Source organism: Octopus sinensis, linkage group LG1 (assembly GCF_006345805.1).
Source record: "Octopus sinensis linkage group LG1, ASM634580v1, whole genome shotgun sequence".
Taxonomy (NCBI): Eukaryota; Metazoa; Mollusca; class Cephalopoda; order Octopoda; family Octopodidae; genus Octopus; species Octopus sinensis.
The window spans coordinates 146,484,887-146,509,886 of record NC_042997.1 but is presented as its reverse complement, the minus strand read 5'-3'; the positions used below and the strand labels follow the sequence as shown (position 1 = coordinate 146,509,886).

General features: G+C 36.3%; 1 protein-coding gene across 1 annotated transcript in view; it reads left to right on the top strand.

Moving 5' to 3' along the window:
* The window catches only part of LOC115217704 (transcription factor hamlet-like), a 139,518-nt gene that overhangs the window by 55,073 nt on the left and 59,445 nt on the right, over window positions 1-25,000 (top strand). The window lies entirely within an intron of this gene.

Genomic DNA, 25,000 nt, shown 5'->3' with positions numbered 1-25,000 from the left:
CTGCCCAAGGTGTCACGTAGTGGGACTGAGCCCGAAACCATGTGTTTGGGAAGCAAACTTCATACCACACAGCCGCGATACTCATTATACTCTGCACTTTTATCCCGAGCTGGACAGTTCACAACCATCGTAAAGGGTTCAGTCCTATCGTTCCCCTGAGAAGACCGTCAAAAGTGAAAACAATCTACAGAAACTTTTACTCAGTGTTTCACATTACTTTGAGTAATAGATTGTAAAGAGTTCTGCACCTTTAATAAAAGTATGGTACTCTACTTACGGTATTCAAGTGCTAGTTTTGCACCTAAGTTTTGCACCTAAGTTTTGCATAAATGTGTTTACTCGTGTGTCGGTGTGAGTTTGTGGTGTGTGTATGTATGTAAATATATATATATATATATATATATATATATATATATATATATATATATATATATATATATATATATATATATATATATACATACTATATATATTATATACATACACACACACATATATATATGTGTGTGTGTGTGTGTGCGTGTGTCCACCATCGCTTCACAACAGATGCTGGTGTGTTTACGTCCCCGTAACTTAACGGTTCGGCAAAAGAGACCGATAAAATAAATAGTAGGCTTACAAAGAATAAGTCCTGGGTCGCTTTGTTCGACTAAAGGTGGTGTTCCACCATGGCCGCAGTCAAATGACTGAAACAAATATACAAGAAAAAAGAATGATATATATATGTATATATATATACATACATATATATCAATAATTAATAATATCAAAGAGAAATCTGAAATATTAGAAATTTCCATTACCAGTAGCCTAGCGTGTAAAAATTTAGTCCATAGTCTAAATATTATTCATATAAATACATATATATATATATATATATATATATATATATATATACACTGTATTTATACATACATATTTATATGTTTCTTCATATACATATTGAGGACAGTATATATATATATATAATATATATATATTTTTTTCTTTACTACCCACAAGAGGCTAAACACAGAGAGGACAAACAAGGACAGACAAAGGGATTAAGTCGATTACATTGAGCCCAGTGCGTAACTGGTACTTAATTTATCGACCCCGGATGAAAGGCAATGTCGGACTCGGCGGAATTTGAACGCAGAACGTAACGGCAGACGAAATACGGTTACGCATTTCGCCCGGCGTGCTAACAATTCTGCCAGCTCGCCGCCTTTTCCTACACACACACACACACACACACACACACACATATATATATATATATATATATATGTATATAGATGAAATTTACAGAAAAACTAAAGACTAAGGCAGGTGTATGAATAGTATATATATGCTGATGAAAATATGATAGCGGTGTTGATTAAAATGCCATGTTGATATTAGAATTCCATGTAACAATCAACTCAGTTTCACCATGATGATACTGCAATTTATGTCTCATCTTCAGTTAACGTAGTAATACTAAACCGTCTGTTTGCTGCAAGCATGTTTTTGTCTATATTTTAATTATTTTCGATTTTTCACGCTGACTTCTGTAAGTACTGCATCTGCAATTATGAATTTAATAGCTACTGTCAGTAACACACACACACACACACACGCGCATTTACATATGTGTGCCTGTGTGTTAGTTTCTTATCTTAGTTTCTTATCTATTATGCCAGTAATTTCGGGTGATGGACTATGATGATTACATCGACCCTGGTGGGATTTGAACTCAGAACGTAAAGTTGGAAAAGAAAAATGCCGCTAAGCAGTCTTTTTTTAATCTGCCTGGAAACAATTCTGCTAGATTGCCGCTTTATATATATATATGTATATATATATTGTATATATATATATATATATTATATATATATATATATATATATATATTATATATATATATATATATATATACACATATACATACACACGCGCACACGCTTCATGTTTGAGGCTCCGATGAAACTATACGGTGTTACTAAGGTACTCAACTATGAGTCGAGTCTACTACATCTAATAGTGGAAACAGCTGTAAGCTAATGAAGTTCATAAAATAATCGTTTATCCTTTGTCATATATATATATATATATATATATATATATATATATATATATATATATATGAATGTATGTAATAATAAACATGTAAAAAACATGTTTTCAAATTTTGACACAGAGCCAGCTAAGTTTTGGAAGAAGGAGTAAGTCGATTACATCCGCTCAGTAATTGACTGGAACTTCATTTTTATGACCCCAAAGCGATGGAAAGGAAAATTGATCTCGGTGATATTTGAACTCATCACAAAGATCTGGCACGGTTATTGCTAAACATTTTCCAATGCTCTTGTAATTGTATTAACCCATCACCCTAATCAGAATTCTTTCTAACTTGCCATAATGCCAGCGATTTTGAAGGGGGAAGGTTATTCAATAGCATTGGCCCAGTACTTGACTAGAACTTTATTTTATCGACTCCGAAGGGTCGAAACGCAGTGTTGACTTCCGCGGAATTTGAACTCAGTACCTACTCTTTGATTGTCTTCCCCATAATCACCATTGCAATAGAAAAAATATTTATTCCACAACGGGTATTGGATTCTTCATAATTTTGTTTGTACGATGCTGACTATCTAACAACAGCTAATAAAATTATAAAAATAAATGCGCCCTTTTAAAGCCTGGCCAGGCTTATGGGCCCGGTTTATCGGTTTTTGTGGCATATGTGTTCCCCAGCTGGATGGGACGCCAGTCCATCGCAGAATTACTCATTTTTGCCAGCTGAGTGGACTGGAGCAACGTGAAATGAAGTGTTTTGCTCAAGAACACAACGCGTCGCCCTGTCCAAGAATCGAAACCACAATCTTACGATCGTGATGCTGACACCCTAACCACTAAGCCACGCGCCTCCACAACAACAGATCGTAACTAAATATATTTATTTCTGTCTTTTCTCTTTGTTTTCTAAATGTATTGCGACTGTAATTATCAGTTTACTCAGACACTGGCGCAAACACACGATTCTTTCGCATAGATCATTTCCTAGTTTAATATCATCATCCTACTTCGTGGGAAATATAATAGAAAAACGCATAAAAAGAAGAAAAAAAAGAAAAATTGGAAGAAAAACCTTAATTATTTTATAAAGGAAATACATATCAAGCAAGCATCCAAAGTCAAACACTGTACGTCTAATTTCTGCTTGACTCTCCATAATTAGCGCTAAATGTCTTTGTTGATGTTGAAACACAAGTTAGCTCTGACCGAAAGTATTGATCAAAGACGATATTTAAGTGACCACACGTGTGTTTATTATGTTTTTTCAGATATAGGGTATCTTGGATTATCTTATCCAATATATATTTTCTCATTTTTGTTACATTCTTTAAATCGTTAGGAAAGTGTGATTTCATAGAGATTTGCTTGCTATTTCTATAAGCAGAAGGTAGGGATTTAGTATAGGGAGAAATGGGGTGAGGGTTTGCAATTAATGCATTTCCTAAGATTTATAAGCATAATAGTTACAATAGTGGCTCTCAAAGTTGATTCTTTTGTGTGTGATTTTTAACTTGACTATGAAACATTTTACTTTGAAACTCTTAAGCAAGCATATGAATCAACGAGGGCACCTCTACTCGGTCACAGCAGCTGCTAGGAAAACAGCCAAATCTGCCTTATATTACATCTTACTATCTTAAGGAAAATGGTGCATTGGATAATGTAGCCCCGAATCTGTAGCTTAGCCAGGAAAAGGGTGCTCCACCCCGGCAGAATTTTCGGGCCTGCTGCATAAACCTGTATAGGTGGTACTGACCGGGAAGTGGGATGCGGTAAAGTGATGGGTTGCTTCGGGTAGCATACCACGATCTAGCTATCACACGATCCTGAAAACAGAATAATCGTGGAAGATTTTATCTTCCATAGGATTTTTCCATCTCGACATTGTTACTGTACCTATTCTTTAACGCGAATCTCTATTATGTACGTCGGCTACAGTACTTAGCGGTATTTGGTCCAATTTTCTATGCCTTAATTTAATAGGGGCATCTTACATTCCTTCAGGATTGGTAAAATGAAGTACCAATCCAAGGAGATAGATTGGCGGAACTATGTCAGTGTCGGATTGGAAGCCTTGCCGTATTAATTCCGGCTTTTAGCTTTCGCAAGTCAAATCCCACTATGACTTTCTTCTGAGTTACACTTAGCCAGTAGCGTGACTAAATGGTTCCGAGGGGGTCAGCTCGCCTCGGTGACACTTTTAAAAGGGCGGTACTTCTGAAACACTGCACTTAATCCGCTATCTGGTTTAATACTACCAGCTGGCACTTTGGGCAAGTTTATTCCTGTATAGTCTCAGACGTACCAATGCCTGGTGAGTGAATTTGGAAGACGGAAATTGTGGAAACTCATCATGTGTGTGTGTGTCTATGAATAATAAGGATAGCTTGTCAGCAATTTTTCAACCGAAAGGCAAAAATATATACGTCACTAAAGCAGCAGTATTGTTAAAAATAAGAGTCAAGACAATTTATAGCCACAATAACCCACTGTCTTATTTACTGCCAAGGGAGGCAACCTCCTTCAGACTGTGGCTATGAGTTGTTTTGACTCTTATTTCTAGCAATAATACTGCTGAATAGTGCCTTCAATCGCTTTAGTAACGTATATATTTTTGCCTTTCGGTTGAAAAATTGCTAACAAGCCACCTTTATTATTTATAATTTACACCTTTATCATTTATGAAATCAGCGTATGATTTCTACGGTGATCTTATAAGCTGACAAGGCGAGTTGAATTTAACCCAAGGCGCCGATAGGAGCCACTGATGAGCATAACTGTAAACGAGAATCATTGGTGATCAGGCCACGCCCTGTGCTTAGAGAGCTTGCCTTCCTTGTCAATAAATAAGACGGCGCATTATTGTGGCTATGAGTTGTTTGACACTTATTTCTAGCAATACTGGTGCTGAATAGCCCCTCAGTCGCTTTAGCGACGAATACACACACGGATGGATGGATGGATGGATGGATGGATGGATAGATAGATAGATAGATAGATAGATAGATAGATAGATAGATAGATAGATAGATAGATAGATAAGTATATTTGCTTGTTATGAGTTTGTGTCTCCCATCATCGCTTAACAACCGACGCTGATTCGTTTACGTCCCCATAACTAGGAACTTTGGCAAATGAGGCCAATAGAACAAGTACCAGATTTTAAAAAGTATGTAGTGGGAGCGATTTATTCGACTCAACACTTGAAAGTGTCGCGCCAAGCATGGCCGCAGGCCAATGTCTGGAACAAGTAAAAGATAAACAAACAAAATTACATCTGGTTAAAAATCTGTTAGTTTGCATTTAACCAACAAGAAACGGACTCTCTGGGAGTCGAGCTATTAGGTCTTCTGTCATCATTCCTTGACATTTACTTAAGTTAATCATTTTATCAATTCAGTGAGGCTGTAAAACTTAAAATAAGAAGTGCTGGAGTTCAAATTCCACCGAGGTCGACTTTGCCTTTCATCCTTTCAGTGTTGATTAAAGAAGTATCAGTTATGCACGAGAGTCGATGTAATTGACTTAATTGCTTTGTCTATCCTTGTTTGTCCCTTCTATGTTTAGCCTCCTGTAGGCAATAAAGAAATAAATGCTGGAGTCAATTTGTTCGCCAAAACACTTCAAGGCGGTTCCCCAATATTGTCGCAAAATTCAATGACTAAAAACGAAAAAAGAATATATGCATAGTTGTCTTTTGGACCCTGTCATTGACAAGATATTGGTCGCCCTGAGCCAAAGGCAAAGCACATTTCCTCGAGGTAAGCGAGAGATGGGGGTTAAACCGGGAAAGACATTACTGCTAGTGTTTTAATCTTCTCAGTCACACAAAGCCGTTCCTGCGTATCGAAGTGATATTTATATCAAATATCAATATCAAAATCCAATAGCAGTTAAAAGGTCATGATACAGGTGTTATCTTTAAGTGCGGCATGGAAAATCTCCTATTTCAAGACACTGGATTCTATTAATTGCACTTGACTGGCAGCATCACAAGGAAGAGAAGCAAATAATTGCGTAATACTGTATTACGACATATGCAGACAAGTTAACTGAAATAAAAAATACACGAAATTAATCGTATAAAAGATAAAACAGAATAAAATCCATCATAGCTTCTGCCCCCGATTATAAATATCATGTATAATGAATATATAAATATATAAGTATATATATATATATATATATATATATATATATATATATATATATATATATATCTATATATATATATATATATATATTATAATAATAATAATATAATAATAATAATAATAATAATAATAATAGGGAGTAAATCCAAACTTACAGGGAAAAATTAGATTTAGGATTAAATCTAATTTTACAGCATGTATATATATATAATTTTTATCTCTAATTTAATATATATATATATATATATATATATATATATATATAATATATATATATATATATATATATATATATATATATGAGTGTGTATTTGTATTTTGTGTTTCTGTGTGTGTGTGTGTGTGTGTATGGTGTGATTAAGTGTGTGTTTGTGTGCGTGCGTGTCTGTATATATGTGTACGTGCTGGAGCTGTCCCAGGAATTTTTCGAACGGGTGGGGGAACAATGTAAGAAGGGAATGCAATTTCAGGAGAAAAGGACGCAATTCAGTAGGGCGAACTTCTTTTCTTGAAGAGGGAGACACGTTCCCCTCAGGCCCCACCATCCTTGGGTCCGCTCCTGATATGTTTGTATGTATATATGAATAAAACAAATGACTAAGTAAAATTTATTAAAACATTACTTTTGACTGAGGCTTGTTGTAAGAGATAGGTTGTTGCTGTTGTTCTTGATGTTCACGTCCACTCAACCTTGTTCAAAGCCATTCTAATTTTGAGCACCTATTCTTGCTAGCATTGTGCAGGGATAACATTATCTAGGTTGCTCTTTACATATTTTATGTGTGTGCTTATATGTATACATCTCTCTCTCCCTCTCCCTCTCACTCTCTTTAATGTATATTCATACGCATGTATATATGTATCTCTCTCAGCTTGTATAAATAAATACATACACACACACACACACATATACAGCTTTCTCACACTGTGTTATGCTGAATATCCCTCTGTATAAATATATACGTACACGCACATACACACACACACACACACACATATATATACAGCTTTCTCACACTGTGTTACGATGAATCTCCCTCTGTATAAATATATACGTACACACACACACACACACACACACACACACACACACACACACACATATACAGACAATTGATGCCATTTTATATTTTAAATTTTGCGCATGCGCATTGTTTGCTGTTGATGTTGTTTACTACACAGTATAGAAGGGTCAGATGGACACGGTCTGTGAGAAAAACAATACCATGTCGCAATTAACCCTGTCAGAAATTTGGAAATGACATGTTGTACCGCTTGGCATTCGCGCCAGAAGCTCCAGTACAAACATTTCAGAGTGTTTGGGTGTCAATCTGGGGACTTAACCGTGTCCCCAAAACATGTACCGAGAGTGATAAAAATCAAAGATCCAGTCAGCATCATGATGTTTGGAGTTATCACTAGTGATAGTGACGTTATGACCCCATTTATCTTCCCACACGGCCTCGGACTCAACACGGAGGCCTACATCAAGTGCCTGGAGGAGGTAGTACTACCGTGAGTCAAGAGGGTGGCTGCTGGAAGAACCTATATCTAACAACAGAACTCTGCACCATGCCATACAAGCAGGAGAACCCAGTCATGGCTGTCAGACAATTTCTGCAACCACATCACCCCTAATATCTGGCCACCTAACTCTCCAGACTGCAACTTCCTTGGTTGTTATGTGTGGGGTGCAGGTGAGAGAGAGAGACTAACAAAACTCCTTGTAACACCAAAGATGAACTGAAGGCAGGAATTATGGCATCATTGACCAACTTAAACAAGGAGATCGTCCAGAAAAGTTGCAGAAGATTCTGAAGTCGTCTGGAGGCTGTAGTTGAAGTGAATGGCAATTTTATTGAATAAATTTACTCTTTAGTATTTCAAGATATTTTCATGTAATTTTGGTAAATATATCTGTTAAAATGAGATGTCAGTGTTATTTTCATTTTTGCGTAATTTAGACATTAAGACGACAATTTATTCACCGCACCTAGTACATATACTCGGAGTACGAAGGAGTTTGAATCAAACTGTTTTGATCTATCTATCTATCTATCTATCTATCTATCTATCTATCTATCTATCTATCTATCTATCTATCTATCTATCTATCTATCTATCTATCTATCTATCTATCTATCTATCTATCTATCTATCTATCTATCTATCTATCTATCTATCTATCTATCTATCTATCTATCTATCTATCTATCTATCTATCTATCAACTTAAGTAACTTATTCACTTGAATCTTAATTATATATATATATATATATATATATATATAAGGGGAGTAAACTTTTACAAATTTCTCTACCAGTGGCCTAGCATGTATAAAAAGTCAGTAGACGACATATTATTCAATATAAAATAGTGTACATTTAAATGCAAAGAGAAATTACCTATAACAGGCAATTTCTACACGCTAGAAGTCAAAACGACCGAAAAACCACAAAATTTAAGCAATTTCAAAGGAATAAAAAATAAAAGTAAAAGTAAAAACAAGGTAGAAGTTTTATTTTTTCAGTCCCTTTGAAATTGCTTAAATTTTGTGGTTTTTCGGTCGTTTTGACTCCTAGCGTGTAGAAATTGCCTGTTATAGGTAATTTCTCTTTGTGTTTCAATGTACACTATTTATATATATATATATATATATATATATATATATATATATATATATATATATATATATATTTATATTAATATATATATATGTATACATATATATACATATATATATATATATATAAATATGTATACATATATATACACATATATATATATATATATATATATATATATATATGCATACATGTATATATGCATACATATATATATATATATATACATATATATATATATATATATGTATCGTCATCCTTTATGTCCTGAAACACATACATGCATACATACAGTCTGTGTGTATGTTTATATGTATATATTTCTGTCTGTCTGTCTGTCTGTCTGTCTATCTGTCTATCTATCATCTATCTATCTATCTATCTATCTATCTATCTATATCTATCTATCTATCTATCTATCTATCTATCTATCTATCTATGTGTACATACGTATATATATATATATATATATATATATATATATATATATATGACCGCGAACCCACAAGAGTAAACAAGAGAGACAGAGACAGGCAGAAACAAAGAAAATGCCACTTGTATTTGAACACTATGCAAATATTCTTAAAAAATTTTTTTTTCTTTAAAACTTTTCTAAACTTGTTTATGGTCCTCCATGGAGAAGCTGTTACTCTTTTTGTCTGATTTCAATTTACTGTGTGGTTTTGATGGTCTGTAGCGATAGCAGCCAATTTTCTTTCTACGAACTTTATTTCTTGATACAGCTGTGTTGAATCGCAAATAGTCCGTGGGTATCTCAGATCCTAGACGTTTTTCCTTCTTTTCATACAGCTAATCGAAGGATTTTCCAAGACTTTTCTATATGATTTATCGAGGTATTGTTGCAATTCAAAAGTCACTAAATTTTCTCTCGATAGTTCTGTGATCTGTGAATGGTTAAAGCAGTAGAGATTTCACATGCTGACTTTCAGTTGATGTTCACCGTTCCATTGCTTTCATACAGAGATTTACTCGAAGAAGACCAATTTTTACTAGGCTTTTATCAATTGCAAAATTTCTAGGGATAGCACTCACTACACAGAAAATTAACAGCCCTTGTTCTTTCCGTACGTGACTGACTGACTTCGACGCCATATTATTTATATATATATATGATTAGGTATCAGTGCATGTGCGTGCATGTGTGTGTGGATAATGTAGAAAAAACGAGCGAGCGAGAGGAGACAGGGAAAGATGAGTAAGAGAGAGAAAGAGAAAGAGCGAGAGAGAGAGAGAGAGAGAGAGAGAGAGAGAGAGAGAGAGAGAGAGAGAGAGAGAGAGAGAGAGAGAGAGAGAGAGAGAGAGAGAAACTGCGATAGGCTGCACAAGTACTACAACTCTTACTATTTCTAGTTTGAATGTCTTTCACCGAATTGCACAAAATATAAGAATACATGTAAATTATATTAAGTGATATGTAAGATACCGTCTGTCTGTCTGTCTCTCTCTCTGCCTCAAATATATATATATATATATATATATATATATATATTACACACAAACGTACACGCAAGGAGAGAGGGAGAGAGAGGCTGACTGACAAACAGAGAGAATAAATTTTAATGTTTTCCGGTTTTGATGATAAGAGATGAAAAAAATTCTGCCAACTTCTGCTCTCCATCTGATATATGATTATAAAAAGAAATTCATGACATATCTTCTGATGCCACGTTACTGAAACACATTCGTGTCTCTTCTTTCTTCCATAACAAAACCGTTCGTAAATTTACTATTCATTTACGTTGATGATGAAAACAACTCAGCCATGACAGTTTTCGAGAAAAGAAACTCGACACCAGTTATGCCTGAATGTATTTATTACCTTTACATATAAATCAGCTCGAAGGATTATCTGTAACCATATTAAAAAAATAACAATAAAAAAAACAAAAAAATACGTTCGTGATATAGGATTTCAAACGTATCAACGTTTTACCAGAATGTAACGCGAGTTTACAGAAAAGAGGTATCAAAATCTGATCCGTATTTCACGTGTGATTATGACATCCTGGTGACCCTGGCTCGGTCTGTTTCTTTCTTATAATCTTTTAAACTATTCATTATAATGTATTTTAGAGATTTGAACAGACAAGATCTCTGAAGTTTTTGATTAACATACACTATTAGATCAAAAGTTGCAAGTAATACTTACAAATCAAAATTTTGATTATGGGTACAGTTATGGAACAGAAAATACTATTACTAATAATTCTGGAGGTTTTAATAACAATGTAATTTAGAGAAATGATCAGATGAGACTTCTGATGTTTTTTATTATTATTAACATGGACTTGTAAATCAGGTATTGCCAATAACACTGGGAGATTTCCAAACTAAAATTTTGGAAAAAGGTACCGTTGTGAAGTTAAGCTACCCGATTGATATCAATGTCTCGTCAAACTTTTGGGTCGAACATCTACGAAGAACGAGTGAAAAGCCTACAGCTTTTACATTCAGGCTATATGTTTCATTTGTATCTATTATCACAGTCGTAACAGCAAACCTTTATCTTTTACTTTTTACTTGCTTCAGTCATAAGGCTGCGGCCAAGCTGGGGCACAGCCTTGAAGAATTTTAGTCGGAGAAATCGACCCAATACTTATTTTTTAAAGTCTGCTACTTATCTTTACCGGACCACTACAGGACGTAAACATAACAGCATCGGTTGTCAAGCGGTGGTGGGAGATATATATATATAGATAGATAGATATTTCAAAAGATGGAGTTATTAATGAGGATTATTACTCCGGGCAAAATACTTTACAAGCTCTCTATTAACACAAATACACTAGACAAACAATATTTTTTAGATTAGTGAAGAACTCCCCGTATGCTTGTGGCAGGGTCCAAGGTTATAAGTCCATTAGCATTTTATATTATAAATGCATAGTTGTGTTCCCAGTTAGACTTCCTTTTTTTTTTTTTACACAGAGTGGTGTGGTATACAAAATAAGATGTAAATAGCGGTTATCACTTTCTTTCATTGTGGTAAATTTACTACAATAAATGAATAGGTAATGATTATTATTTATACCTTGTTTTGTCTATCTATCTATCTATCTATCTATCTATCTATCTATCTATCTGTCTATACATACATACATACATACATACATACATATATATATATATATAATGTGTGTGTGTGTGTATGTATATATACATACATACATAAATACATAAATACATACATATATACATGCATACATACATGATGGGTGATATACAGAAGACAGTTAACCAAGGCGTCACGCAGTTTGGAATCAAACTTCTTACCACTCAGCTACGCATATATGCAAAAAGTATTAATAAATAAAAGAAAACGGAGAACTGCTGATTCGCATTCTCTAAACATAATCGCATAGATATACAAAAGAGAACGTGATTTATTTCGTTTTACTAAAATAAAAATCAATCAAATAATAGTCATGGTTGTGTAATTAGTAATTTTGCTTTACAACCTCATGGCTCTTATTTTGATCATCCTGCACTGTACTTTCTACCACAGACAAATTTAGTAGACGGAAACAGCTCGTCGCGTGTGTATAAATGGATCTTTGGTATTTATAGCTATTATAATTTTAATCGTAATCCTTGTGTGTATATCCTCTCATGTATGTTAGATTATATTGACTTACCCCCACTTAGGTGTATGTATGTATGTATGTATGTATGTATCTATGAATGTATGAATATATATATATACATATACATATACATATATATATATATATATATATATATATCACCTTGATCACCTTGACCGACCAGTCCGTCGGGCATCCATTTGACACCGTTGGTCACAGCACACTGTCCACTCCTCTCTGGATCGCGCCTTTCTCATCCTTTCTCAGTCCCCCTATCACCGGTTGTCAACCGGTGTCAATATGTTTACGTCCACGTTTCTTAGCGGTTTGCTAAAATAGTCCGATAGAATTAGTATTAAGCTTAAGAAATAAGTTCGGCAAAAGAAACGGATAGAATTAGTATTAGGCTTACAAAGAATAAGTTCCGGGGTCGATTGTTCAACAAAAGGTGGTGCTCCAGCATGGCTACCGTGAACTGACTGAAACAAATAAAAGAGTATCACTTTATATCAAATGATTTGAATTATTTATTTATTAATTATACCGTTACTAACCAATATTATCATTAGGTGTTATCTGCTCTCCGAAGGTTCAATATCAAGGAGAGCCATTCGGGTATTTTCTCTGCCATTCTTAGACATTCACCGTGTTATAGTTTAGTCCATTCTTTGTGGTTATCAAACCAGTTCGATTTAGTTATACCCCTCGAACGCTCGTCACTTTTGTTTCCTTCTGATAAAAGACTTTGTATATCATGTTAGTAATAGAGTGGGCTCAGTAGTTAGAGCGTCGCGTTTACAATCATTAGGTAGTGAGTTCGAATCGTGGACCGGGCTGTGTGTTGTGTTCTTGAGCAAGACATTTTATTTCACGTTGCCCCATTTCATTCATCTATGGGAATGAGTTGCGACGTCACCGGTGCCAACACTGTATCGGTCTTTGCCTTTCACTCGGATAACCTCAATGGCATGGAGAGAGGAGGCTGGTATGCATGGGTGACCACTGGTTTTCCATAAACAGCCTAGCCTGGACTTGTGCCTCGAGGGGAACTTTCTAGGTGCAATCCCTTGGTCACTCATGGCATAAAGGTGTCTTTTCCCATCATGCTAATTTAGAAGACCGTCTTTGATTCTGATATTTGTTCGTCGTTAGTTCATAAGTGAGTGAAATATCAAGGGGGACTATGATGAAAATAAAGCTCATTTGGTTACATTTCCAGTGAGTATCTTGGTAGACATATGACAGATTAAGCCAACCTTCGTACCTTTATTGTTGTTTGTACTTAAAAATAAATATTATTTATTTAAGCACAGAGCCAGTAATTTTGAAGTTAAAGAGGGTTTATTGTCGTTTGTACTTAAAAATAAATATTATTTATTTAAGCACAGAGCCAGTAATTTTGAAGTTAAAGAGGGTTGCCGATAGCATCGACTTCAGTACTTGACTGGTATTTTATTTTATCGACACTGAAAGGATAAAATATATAGCTGACCTTGGTAGGATTTGAGCACAGAACGTTAAAAAACCGGTAACAAATACATCATTTCCTTTTCGACTCTCAAACAACTTTGCCGTCTTCCCGACCATTTATTAAAATTTTTATTGCGCCCTAGGACTCATAACATTGGTTACCGGATTTCCATATCATACAAGTGACTGAACTCCCAATATGACGCAGTGTTCAAGGCCAGGAATTTTTCAAGGGCATGTGGCGGGACCAAGTCGATAACATTGATCCCCAGTACTTGACTGGTATTTTATTAGATCGAATGGAAGGCAAAGTTCACCTCGGCAGGATGTGAACTTAGAACATAAAGAGCCAGAAAAAATACCGTTAATAATTTTGTCTGACGCGTTAACAGTTCGGCTATGCTATTGCCTCTCATGGATCTTAGGTGAATTTGAAAATGTTTTCTTCTCTTCTTTTTAAGAACAATATTCCAAAGTACAATTTTGAAAGCCTGGTACTTATTGCATTGGTCTCTTTTGTCAAACAGCTACGTTACGGGGATGTACAAAGGTACCATCTCTCTCTCTCTCTCTCTCTCTCTCTCTCTCTCTCTCTATATATATATATATATATATATATATATATATATATTTACTTGTTTCAGTCATTTGACTGCAGCCATGCTGAAGCACCGCATTTAGTCGAACAAATCGACCCCAGGACTTATTCTTTGTAAGCCTAGTACTTATTCTGTCGGTCTCTGATGCCGAACTGATAAGTTACGGGGATGTAAACACACCAACATCGGTTGTCAAGTTATTGTGGGAGGACAAACAGACACACACAAATATATACATATATATATATAGATAGATATACGACGGGCTTCGTTCAGTTTCCGTCTACCAAATCCGCTCAGAAGGCTTCGGTTGACCCGAGACTATAGTAGAAGACATTTGCCCAAGGTACCACGCAGTGGGACTGAACCCGAAACCATGTGGTTAGGAAGCAAGCTTCTTATCAAACAGCCACTCTTGCGTCTGCCTATTGCGTCAAGACACGTGATCGTAAGATTGCGACTTCCATTCCTAAACTTCGCTACTGGTTGCCCTAGTTCACTTAGCTGGCCAAAATGAGTTATCCTGTGACAAACTGACGTCCCATCTAGTCTTGCAAGCAGTTATGGCTTGAACTTGACCTTTAAACTACGTTTTTGTTTTCTTTCTTCCTTTTTTTTTGTTTATGCTTACTGCTAGAGGAAACTGAAATCATTACATATGTAGAATACCCGCTATACCCTTATTGCATCTAGTATATTTTAGTGATGGAAGGCGGCGAGCTGGCAGACACGTTAACACGCCAGGCGAAATGCGTAGCCGTATTTCGTCTACCGTTACGTTCTGAGTTCAAATTCCGCGAGCTCGACTTTGCCTTTCATCCTTTCGGGGTCGATAAATTAAGTACCAGTTACGCACTGGGGTCGATGTAATCGACTTAATCCGTTTGTCTGTCCTTGTTGTCCCCTCTGTGTCTAGCCCCTTGTGGGTGGTAAAGAAATAGGTATTTCGTCTGCCGTTACGCTCTGAGTTCAAATTCCGCCGAGGTCGACTGTGCCTTTCATCATTTAGGGGTCGATAAATTAAGTACCTGTTACGCACTGGGATCGATGTAATCGATTTAATCCGTTTGTCTGTCCTTGTTTGTCCCCTCTGTGTCTAGCCCCTTGTGGGTGGTAAAGAAATAGGTATTTCGTCTGTCGTTACGTTCTGAGTTCAAAATCTTTGTGAATATACATACTTTTGTGTTTGTGTGCGTGTGTGTGTGTGTGTGTGTGTGCGTGTGTGTGTGTGTGTGTGTGTGTGTGTGTGTGTGTGTATGCTTGTCTTCATAACCGGTGTTGGCTTGTTCATGTCCCCATAACATTGCGTTTCGGTAAAAAAATAAAACTACGAGGCTTTAAAAAGTAAGTACTGTGTCATTTGGTTCGACCAGCACACTTGAAGGCAGTATCTGCGCATGGCCGTTGTTCAATAACAGAAACAAATAAAAGATAAACAGTATATGGTGTAGGATGCTTTCTATCTATATATTTGTGTGTGTTAGTGTATGCGTGTTAGAAAATTATAAGCATATGTGTATGTATGGATCTGCCTATCAATCTTATAATAATTCTGCTTGTTTCTCCGTTACTTAGCCCGTCCATAACGCTTCTACGTGATTAGTTGAAAGGGGGAGAGGTGTGTGATACGTGGGGGGTAAAGGAGATAGGGGAGGGAAGAGAGGGGTGGTGGTGAGTGAAATGTGTAATTTAGTTTTTCTCCTCCGTTACTTAGCCCATCTGTAACGCTTTCACGTGATTAGTTGAAGGGAAAGGCGAAGAGCAAAAGAAAAAAAGGGAGAGAAATAAAGGTATGGCTAAGAAGGGGAAATAAAGAGGGTGAGTGCTGTGTATTAAACCTATAAAATTGTGCATGAAGTATATACAGTGTATATACAAAGTGCATTAAGTAATCATCATATTCCAGTTTTCTTCACTTTTCAATGATTAACAGATGAACGACTATCATTTGATACCGAAACACAGGTTACGCCCTTAGGTTTTTGGATAAAGTTTTCAGAAATAACCCAATAAATTTACTATTAATTCCGTGAAATAGCCACGGGTCTCGCTAGTATAGTATATATGAATATTCTTGAGTAATTTCACTCCCACGTAGTTTGATTTTCTGCAAGCATATTTTCTCATTAATGTATTGGTAAACAAAGGTGGTGATCTGGCAGAAACGTTAGCACGTCGAACGAAAATCTTAGCGGTATTTCGTCTGTCTTTACTTTCTGAGTTCAAATTCTGCCGAGGTCGACTTTGCTTTTCATCCTTTCGGAGTCGATAAATTAAGTACCAGATGCGTACGAGGATCGATCTAATCGACCTGGCCGGCCCCCTCCCACCAAATTTCAGACCATCTGCCTAAAATAGAAAAGAATCATAAGTTGGGCAAAATGCTTAGTGGCATTTCATTCGTCTTTACGTTCTGAGTTCAATTTCCGCATCGGGGGTCGATGAAATAAGTACCACTTAAATACTGGAATCGGGGTAATCGACTTAACCCAACCACTAAACTGATAGTCTTGTGTCAAAATTTGAAACCAGTATACCGGTAAAACAAGGCGACGAGCTGGCGGACTCCTGAGTTCAATTTCCGTCAAGGTCGACTTTGCCTTTCATCTTCCCGGGGTCGATAAAAGAAATACCAGTTAAACATTGGGGTCAATGTAATCGATTACCTCTTGCCCTGAATTGTTGGCGTTGTACCAAAATTTGAAACCAATATATAGGTAAACGGCGTTCTGAAAGTTCCTGATTTTGGGTAAAAGAAAGTACAGGAGGATCGATTAATCATGATTTTATTCAACATATTCCCCTCTCAAATTCACACACTTATAACAGCGGTTCTTCAGTTTTTCTAAGCCCCGTAAAAGAACTCGGAAGGTTATGCCTCCAACCAAGCCTTTCGCGACACCATTAACGCCAGAAACTTTTCAACACCCCTTCGTATATGTTATATACTAGTGTTTGGTTTACGAAGTTGACTAACAAAGCAAAAGCTTTGTGTGCAGAAACACGAATCACTCCAACTCCAAATATGAATTTTCTTGCGTGGTTGCTTGCCAACCTGGGGCTAAACAGCAACAGCAAAGACAATAACATGGGAAGGGGAGTTTCCCATTGCATTAAACTGTTACTTGATCTTTCGATATAAGCTAAACTCGTTAATGTCGTTATTTAGTAATACTTGTTTTTTGCTCGCTGACAGAGAATTACAAGAGAATTCTCTTTAGTATGCGCTGTTTGAAAACAATAAGGCTTGCTGTCTAAAATTTGCTGCGGACCCTAACAAGACAGTTTGTATGAATACGATAAAGTTTGTAAAGCAGATTCTGTTTCTGGTAGTGTTTGACAGTGGCTTTCACAAAGATGAAAGATTGTTTAAGATATCAGTGAAGTACATTTAATCTCTGCTCCAGCACATTTATTTACTGTTATTATACAAGTCTGTGTTACCTAATGTAATTAAACCGAGATCTGTCTGTGAATTTCCACACAACAGTGACAAGAATCGTAAACTAGGGAAAGGGAGATGAAAGACGAAATATAAAATGAAAATAAAATAAAATAAATAAATAAAAGGCCAAGAAACGATCACGTAAAGAATGGAGGGTTGGGAAATAACCAAGAGTTAACAGTTTCTAATTTTAGCTTCGTATTTACATAACAAACACGCTGTTAGGCTACCTTGAACGATGTTGAAAAATTGCAAGTGGCTCTCGGTAGGACGGTGAGGCGGAAGAGTTAGTAACGCATTAGGCAAAGTTTTGTGTTGTATTTATTGTTGTTACTGTGTGAGTTCGAATTCCACGTTTTCTTTTTTCGTCCCTTGAGACCCAACAAAACACCCAATCAGCATGGTGCAAACGTTAGAACCAATTCAATCGATTATATATATAATAATTAATTTGCAGACGTATTTATGTATGACATAAGATATTGTTGATGTTGTTTCAGTAAAGAGTGACTCTGATTGAGCAGACCTACGATCAAAGACAATCCAGCCATGATCATCATAATTTTTCAAATCCAGGAAGTTTATCTAGGATTACTTTATCTCATGTGTTCTTTCTGCTTGTCACAATTATAATAAACACGGCATCGACAATAAAAGTAGACTTCGAAATGGGAAAAATGAAATAAACAAAAGTAAACTTACATCAACTATACTAATAGTATATGCTTATAGAAGGACAATGCTGCCTCAAACTAGAAGCTGAAATTAAGTTATTCTGCTTTGATATGATATGTTATGTAAAGGCGGCGAGCTGGCAGAAACGTTAGCACGCGGGGGGGGGAATGCGTAGCCGTATTTCGTCTGTCGTTACGTTCTGAGTTCAAATTCCGCCGAGGTCGACTTTGCCTTTCATCCTTTCTGGGTCGATAAATTAAGTACCAGTTATGCACTGGGGTCGATGTAATCGACTTAATCCGTTTGTCTGTCCTTGTCTGTCCCCTCTGTGTTTAGTCCCTTGTGGGTAGTAAAGAAATAGGTATTTCGTCTGCCGTTACGTTCCGAGTTCAAATTCCGCCGAGGTCGACTTTGCCTTTCATCCTTTCGGGGTCGATTAGATAAGTACCATTTACGCACTGGGGTCGATGTAATCGACTTAATCCGTTTGTCTGTCCTTGTTTGTCTTCTCTGTGTTTAGCCCCTTGTGGGTAATAAAGAAATAGATATTTCATCTGCCGCTACGTTCTGAGACCAAATTCCACCGAGGTCGACTTTACCTTTCATCTTTTCGGGGTCGAAAAATTAAGTACCAGTTCAGTACTGGGGTCGATGTAATCAACTTTCTCCAAAATTTCAGGCCTTGTGCCTATAGTGGAAATGATATATGTTATGTAAAGGTGACGATCTGGAGGAATTGTTAGCACGCTGGTCAAAATGCTTAGCAGTATTTCGTCCGCCTTTGCGTTCTGAGTTCAAATTTCGCCGAGATCGACCATTGCCTTTCATTTTTTCGGGGAAATACTAGGATCGATGTGATCGACTAGACCTCTCCCGTAAAATTTCAGGCCTGATGCCTACAGTAAAAAGTCGGCCTCGGTGGAATTTGAACTCAAAACGCAAAGAGGAGATGAAATAATGTAACTATTTTCTCCGGCGTGATAATGATACTCCTAGCTCTACAACATCGAACGTCAACAATAATCCTTTTTCGTAAATTTGATGTGAAGGGACCAGTCGATTAAATCGACCCCAGTGCTTTACTGGTATTTAATTTATCGACCCGAAAGGATAAAAAGTAAAGTCAACCTCGGCAGAATTTGAACTCGGAACGTAAGTACAAGCGAAATGCTGCTAAGCATTTTGCTCGGCGTCCTTAACAATTCTGCCAGCTCACCGCCTTATCGAAAGACAACAATAATGATGATGACAATGATAATAATAGCAATAAGAAGAAATCCATATTAAGAGGACCAAGATAAAGAGAAAACCTCTAGAGATGATCTATGTATAATACACACACACACACACACACACACACATACACACATGCGCATAAATACTTACTGTCAAGAATATATATATATATGTATACATACATGCATACATACATACAAACATTCATACATACACACATACATACGTACGTACATGCATACATGCAAGCATACATACATACATACATACATTCGGTAGGTATTACAATAATAGTCTCAGTGGTGGTTAATGGTTAATGGTGCGTGGGACATGGCGACATGAAGTGTAAAACATCCGTAACGAAATGAATAGGTTCCACCAGTTAGCTGTAATAATGACAAAAGTCAAAGAAACAAAGTCACGGTGTGTGTATATATATATATAAGCATTTGTATGCGTGAGGGAGAGAGAGAGAGGAGGGAGAGGAAGATTGGGAGGAAAACAGAGACGGCGAGACAGAGACAGAGCATAAGTATATACGTATATGTTTATACATATGTATATACACATATTAGTCAAAGTATATAATATACATACATACAAAGACATAATCATGCATACACACACACACACACACACACACACACACATATATATATATATGCATACATACACATCTGTCTAACTAACTATATATATATAGGTATAAAAATTATATATAAAATATATATATATATATATATACACACACATTAATATATATGTGTGTGATGATGTGTATGAATGACTTGTGGCCATCAACCACTTGTAGGAGGCCAGTAACTTGGAATAAAAACCGATTTGGACTCTGGCAACCTATCTACTTCATGCAGTTTAATGATGATTGTAATGATGAGACATCCATCCATCCATCCATCCACCCACCTACCCATCCATCCATCCATCCATCCATCCATCCATCCATACATACATACATACATACATACATACATACATACATACATACATACGTACATACATACATTCATAAATACATACATACATAACCTTTTCACTAAACCTTTTCCTTCTCACTTCTTGGAAACCTGAAGTTTAAAGACAGCTAACTTTTGTTAATGTCTCACTGACCGACAAATTTTTACATCTAGTCTTTCGTGTTGTAATTGTCGTCATCAATTTTTGCACTATATATACACACATACACACACACACACACACACACACACACACACACACACACACACACACGTTCGCACATACACACACGCATGTTCACACATACACACACACCCACGGATATGCACAAATACTCATACACTACTGCCGTTTCATCTTAGTTCCTAGTCTGTCTTACTCTTAAAAAAATTAAAAAATCAAAACTCCATTACAATTATTAGCTTTTATTTATTAAATCAGCCTTACTCTCTAGTTTCTTCTCTAAGACCATCTCGTCTTCCTTCCTTCCTTCTTTTCTTTTTTCTTTCTTTCTATTTTACTCTTCTCGTTCTTTGTTTCTGTTTTGCTCTATTCTATCTTTTTTTTACATCATTGCTTATTTGTTCTTTTTTCCGCCCTTACCTCCTTCTTTCACACGTGACAGTTCTCTTCCTTTATTTCTTTCCTTTCACCTTTCTTTTCTTATTATCCAGACTTGTATCTTTCTCTCTCTTGGTTTCTTTCATTTATGTTCTCTCTTTCATTTCTCCGTTTTATTATTATCATTATTATTATTATTATCATTATTATTATTATTATTATTATTATTATTGTTATTGTTATTGTTATTGTTATTATTATTATTATATTATTATTATTATTATTATTATTATTATTATTATTATTTCATATTTTCCTCTTCCTTGTTTTTTATTTTATTTTCCATCTGCTTCCTTTTTCCTGTCCTCCTTTCTCCCTTCATCTCTTTCTTTTTCTTACCTTCCATTTTCCTTTAAGGGAAGAGTACAATACCAAGGGAGAAAAGAACAAAACAAGGGAAAAAATAGAAGGAAAAGGAGGATGACTACAGGCCATAAAATAATTGTAAGGTTACTGTACAAGTTGTAAAATAGAAAGACACCGTTATTTTATTTTTATAGATGTACGTCGCTTCCGTATGTTAATGCTTGTCACGTATTTCTACCTCGTCTGGAGGAAAGAGCTAACGAGGGAACATCTAAATGGTCGTTCTACATGCTAGAAATAGGAACTAAACTATCAATAAGTGCTTCAAATTATACTTTGCTGTCCTGCTAGATGAACATATTGGGTGATGTAGTCCTAAATGTTCAATGCTTCCAGAAAAAAATGACGGAGTGATTATTGACAGAGCGGCCATGGTTACGAGAGGGTGCTGAAAAGTTCCTGGCTTTGGATAAAAGAAAATACAAGAGGATTACTCTTTTACTCTTTTACTTGTTTCAGCCATTTGACTGCGGCCATGCCGGAGCACCGCCTTAAGTCGAGCAAATTGACCCCAGGACTTATTCTTTGGAAGCCTAATACATATTCTACTGGTCACTTTTGCCGAACCGCTAAGTTACGAGGACGTAAACACACCATCGGTAGTCAAGCGATGTTGGGGGAGAGGACAAACAGAAACACATAAACATATACACACACATACATATACATATAGACATATATACGACAGGCTTCTTTCAGTTTCCGTCTACCAAATCCACTCACAAGGCTTTGATCGGCCCGAGGCTATAGTAGAAGACACTTACCCAAAGTGCCGCGCAGTGGGACTGAACCCGGAACCATGTAGTTGGTAAGCAAGGTACTACTTACCACACAGTCACTCCTACGCCTATAGTTAATTATGGTTTTATTCAACATATTGCCCTCCCAGATTTACACACTTATTGCAGCGGTCCTTCAGTTATTCTAAGCCCTATAAAAGAACTCGGCAGGCTGGGCCTCCAACCAGCCCTTAAAGCAAGGAACTTTCAGCCCCACCCCACCCGTATAGGAACGCTCAGTCAAGTACGATTTGGGAAATAAACAGCAGCAGTGGTAGCAGTAGTGATACAACAAACTTAACAACAGAAGATGGTGAAAGGCAATCCAGGAAAAATTTGAAGATCAGATAGTAATGAGTGTTCTCTTGTCATAAGTTAACAGACTACAAAACTACAAAGTAGTTCAGTGGATTTAGTTCGATGCTCTGGTATTGATCTCTACTTCAGAGCAATCAATTTTTTATAGCCTCAGGTGTGGGTGTGTGGTAAGAAATTTGTTTCCCAACCACATGATTCTGAGCTCAATCCCATTGCGTGGCACATTGGGCATGTGTCTTCGATCGACTATAGCTTCGGGCCGACCAAAGCCTTATGAGTGGATTTGGTAGACAGAAACCGAAAGAAGTCCGTCGTACACACACACACTCACACACGCACACACACACACACACACACACAGACACACACAGACAGACAGACAGACCACAACACACACACACACACACACACACACATATATATTATATATATACACACACACATATATATATACACATATATATATATGTGTGTGTGTGTGTCTTGTGTGCGCTTGTCTTTGCGTCTGTGTTTCATCCCCCACCACACTTTGACAAAGTTAGCGGTTCGGCAAAAAGACACAGATAGAATAAATACCAGGCTTAAGGTAAAAATAAGGACTGGGGTTGATTTGTTTGACTAAAGTTGTTCAAGTCAGTGCCCCAGCATGTCTGCAGTCTGATGATTGAAACAAGTAAAAGATAAACAATATGATATAATTTGAAAAATTCTCGTTTTAATCCCGCCGAGGGATCGACTTTGCCTTTCATCCTTTCGGAGTCGATAAATTAAGTACCAGTTGCGTACTGGGGTCGATCTAATTGACTGGCACCCTCCCCAAAAACTGCGGGCCTTTTGCCTAGAGTAGAAAAGAATACTTTGAAGAACTTTTGCCAAAACATAATTCTCAAGGATTATTGCATATTTCTCTTTCTTTTAATGTCTCTGTTGCTTTAGTTTTATGTCTCCTGTAATCCACCAGATATCTAGTGAAAGACATTTTATCTGTCAGCATTTCCGCATTTTGCAAACTTAACAACAGAAGATAGTGGAAAGTAATCCGGGAGAAATTTGAAAATCAGATGGTAATGGATGTAATCTGGTCATATGATAACAGACTACAAAGCAGTAAGTTCAGTGGATTTAGCTCGATGCTCTGGTATTGCTCTCTGCTTCAGAGCAATCTATTTTTTAGAGCCTCAAGCGAGGATGTGTGGTATTTAGCACTACATACAACATGTGCTTCTTTGTAATATTGTCGGTTGCATTATGAGGGGCATTCCGCATATATTTCTGAGTAGATCTAGCGACCACGTTGAGGTTTCGTCTTTCGTTCGCTTAAATTATTAGTTCGGCAGATATCGATAATGTGTTATCAGAAGTTTATGGAATTATGTAAGAGACACGCTACTCCGAGTTTAGTTCAAACTGAAGCTGATATAGATTTCCAGTTATCTAACATGTATGTATATATGTATGTACGTACGTACGTGTGTACGTGTGTGTGTATGTGCATGTGTGTGTCTGTGTGTGAGTGGTTGTGTCTGTGTGTGTGGTTATGTCTGTGTATGTATATATGTATAGATTGTTTTGAAGGAGTGTACACATTTTACATGTTAAGAAAAAAAGGCAGACAAGAGTTGAATAAAAACTATTTATTTAGCGCCTTCGTCCCATTCAAAGACTTATCGCGAATGATTTCATATAGAAAATTCATCCCTTAGTTGAAAAAAATCTGGAGTGAATTTGTGGTGTGTGATGTGTATGTATATATATATATATATATATATATATATATATATAATATATATATATAATATATATATATATATTATATATATATATATAATATATATATTATATGTATGTATACACACACACACACGCACATATATATATATATACACAAATTCAATTAAATGGAGCCTCTTGAAATAGTCATAGTGCATCACTTCTTGATATCTGTTGTGCTTATTTTGATATATATATTATATATATATATATATATATATATATATATATACATGAATTAATGTATGTGTGTGTAAGACTGTATGCGTGGTGAATACATAGATACACATATACACCCGCACATATGCACACACATAAAGATC